This window comes from Rhipicephalus microplus, unplaced genomic scaffold, assembly GCF_043290135.1.
Source record: "Rhipicephalus microplus isolate Deutch F79 unplaced genomic scaffold, USDA_Rmic scaffold_487, whole genome shotgun sequence".
Classification (NCBI taxonomy): Eukaryota; Metazoa; Arthropoda; class Arachnida; order Ixodida; family Ixodidae; genus Rhipicephalus; species Rhipicephalus microplus.
The window spans coordinates 17,501-20,826 of NW_027465049.1; positions in this window are offsets into that span (position 1 = coordinate 17,501).

Sequence of the window (3,326 nt, forward strand, 5' to 3'; positions counted from 1 at the left end):
CAAAGCTCGACCCTAAACCGCGCCAAGTACGGAGGGAACAGCGCGGCTAAGGGCTCGAAACAAACCCTAAACCGCGCCAAGTACGGAGGGAACAGCGCGGCTAAGGGCTCGAAACAAACCCTAAACCGCGCCAAGTACGGAAGGAACGGCGCGGAGAGGGCTCGAGACAAAGCTCGACCCTAAACCGCGCCAAGTACGGAGGGAACAGCGCGGCTAAGGGCTCGAAACAAACCCTGAACCGCGCCAAGTACGAAAGGAACGGCGCGCAGTAGGGGTTTAAAACAAAGCTGGTCCCAAAATCGCGCCAAGTACGAAAGGAACAGCGCGGTCGAGACTCGGAAGAAAAAGCTTTCAAAGTGTCGTAGCACGATGCACACTGCTGTTCGTGTGGAACAAACGTGACTACCGTGCTGTACGGTGGAGTTCTGTGCGCAAAAGCGGCGCGTGTGTTTCTAAGCACCACAGCGTTGTGTCAAAAAAGAGGTGCCTGAGAGAAACGCATGCGACTGCCGTGCTTTGCGGCATAGCACCGTGCGCAAACACGGTGCGCATGCAAGAGGTGTCAGAGCAAGCGAACTTGTGCCACGAGCAACAGGTCACTAAAAGCCTATAGATGACGGTGTTGGAGGAAAAGAAAAATATCGAGAAAGCACTGCGGTGTGCCGTGCGTAGGGACGGGCGCGCGTGCCACATGCCGCCGAAATATGGGTGTCGGAGAAAACAGAGTGCCGCGCGTAACGAGGGGCGCGCGTGTTACAGAGAGATATGCCCAAACGCATGAAAGTGTACGCAGGTGTCCTAAGGCAGTTTTTTTTTTTTTTTTCCTCATTTTGATGTCGCCCCGGCTGACGCGGTTTTCGTTTTTCCGTGCCGCCCCGGCTGACGCAGTTTTTGCGCCGCCCCGGCTGACGCGGTTTTTGCGCCGCCCCGGCTGACGCGGTTTTCGCGCCGCCCCGGCTGACGCGGTTTTCGCGCCGCCCCGGCTGACGCGGTTCGGACTTTGCACTTTTTGGCTGTGCCTGGCTGGCGGCCCACTCACTCGATCGCCAGGTCTGTTTGCCCCGGTGGTTCCACCGCCAGGCTTAAGCGCGAACTTTTTTTGTTTGTTTTCTTTTGATTAAGCGCAAGCTTTTTTCTTTGTTTTCTTTTGATTAAGCGCGGGCTTTTTTCTTTGTTTTTTTTTTTTATTTCGCCCCGGCAGACGCGGTTTTTGCGCCGCCCCGGCTGACGCGGTTTTTGCCGCCCCGGCTGACGCAGTTCGGACTTAGCACTTTTCGGCTGTGCCTGGCTGGCGGCCCACTCACTCGATCGCCATGTCTGTTTGCCACAGTTTTCCCGGTGGTGCCGCACCCGGGCTCGCCCCGGCTGACGCAGTTTTCGCGCCGCCCCGGCTGACGCGGTTTCGTGCCGCCCCGGCAGACGCGGTTTTCGCGCCGCCCCGGCTGACGCGGTTTTTGCGTCGCCCCGGCTGACACGGTTCGGACTTTGCACTTTTCGGCTGTGCCTGGCTGGCGGCCCACTCACTCGATCGCCATGTCTGTTTGCCACAGTTTTCCCGGTGGTGCCGCACCCGGGCTCGCCCCGGCTGACGCAGTTTTCGCGCCGCCCCGGCTGACGCGGTTTCGTGCCGCCCCGGCAGACGCGGTTTTCGCGCCGCCCCGGCTGACGCGGTTTCGTGCCGCCCCGGCAGACGCAGTTCGGACTTAGCACTTTTCGGCTGTGCCTGGCTGGCGGCCCACTCACTCGATCGCCATGTCTGTTTGCCACAGTTTTCCCGGTGGTGCCGCACCCGGGCTCGCCCCGGCTGACGCAGTTTTCGCGCCGCCCCGGCTGACGCGGTTTCGTGCCGCCCCGGCAGACGCGGTTTTCGCGCCGCCCCGGCTGACGCGGTTTCGTGCCGCCCCGGCAGACGCAGTTCGGACTTAGCACTTTTCGGCTGTGCCTGGCTGGCGGCCCACTCACTCAATCGCCATGTCTGTTTGCCACAGTTTTCCCGGTGGTGCCGCACCCGGGCTCGCCCCGGCTGACGCAGTTTTCGCGCCGCCCCGGCTGACGCGGTTTCGTGCCGCCCCGGCAGACGCGGTTTTCGCGCCGCCCCGGCTGACGCGGTTTCGTGCCGCCCCGGCAGACGCAGTTCGGACTTAGCACTTTTCGGCTGTGCCTGGCTGGCGGCCCACTCACTCGATCGCCATGTCTGTTTGCCACAGTTTTCCCGGTGGTGCCGCACCCGGGCTCGCCCCGGCAGACGCGTTTTTTTTTTTCTTTCGCCCCGGCTGACGCAGTTTTCGCGCCGCCCCGGCTGACGCGGTTTCGTGCCGCCCCGGCAGACGCGGTTTTTTGCGCCGCCCCGGCTGACGCGGTTTTTGCCGCCCCGGCTGACGCAGTTCGGACTTAGCACTTTTCGGCTGTGCCTGGCTGGCGGCCCACTCACTCGATCGCCATGTCTGTTTGCCACAGTTTTCCCGGTGGTGCCGCACCCGGGCTCGCCCCGGCTGACGCAGTTTTCGCGCCGCCCCGGCTGACGCGGTTTCGTGCCGCCCCGGCAGACGCGGTTTTCGCGCCGCCCCGGCTGACGCGGTTTCGTGCCGCCCCGGCAGACGCAGTTCGGACTTAGCACTTTTCGGCTGTGCCTGGCTGGCGGCCCACTCACTCGATCGCCATGTCTGTTTGCCACAGTTTTCCCGGTGGTGCCGCACCCGGGCTCGCCCCGGCTGACGCAGTTTTCGCGCCGCCCCGGCTGACGCGGTTTCGTGCCGCCCCGGCAGACGCGGTTTTCGCGCCGCCCCGGCTGACGCGGTTTCGTGCCGCCCCGGCAGACGCAGTTCGGACTTAGCACTTTTCGGCTGTGCCTGGCTGGCGGCCCACTCACTCGATCGCCATGTCTGTTTGCCACAGTTTTCCCGGTGGTGCCGCACCCGGGCTCGCCCCGGCAGACGCGTTTTTTTTTTTCTTTCGCCCCGGCTGACGCAGTTTTCGCGCCGCCCCGGCTGACGCGGTTTCGTGCCGCCCCGGCAGACGCGGTTTTTTTGCACCGCCCCGGCTGACGCGGTTTTTGCCGCCCCGGCTGACGCAGTTCGGACTTGGCACTTTTTGGCTGAGCCTGGCTGGTGGCCCACTCACTCGATCGCCATGTCTGTTAGCCACAGTTTTCCCGGTGGTGCCGCACCCGGGCTCGCCCCGGCTGACGCAGTTTTCGCGCCGCCCCGGCAGACGCGGTTTTCGCGCCGCCCCGGCTGACGCGGTTTTTGCCGCCCCGGCTGACGCAGTTCGGACTTGGCACTTTTTGGGCTGAGCCTGGCTGGCGGCCCACTCACTCGATCGCCATG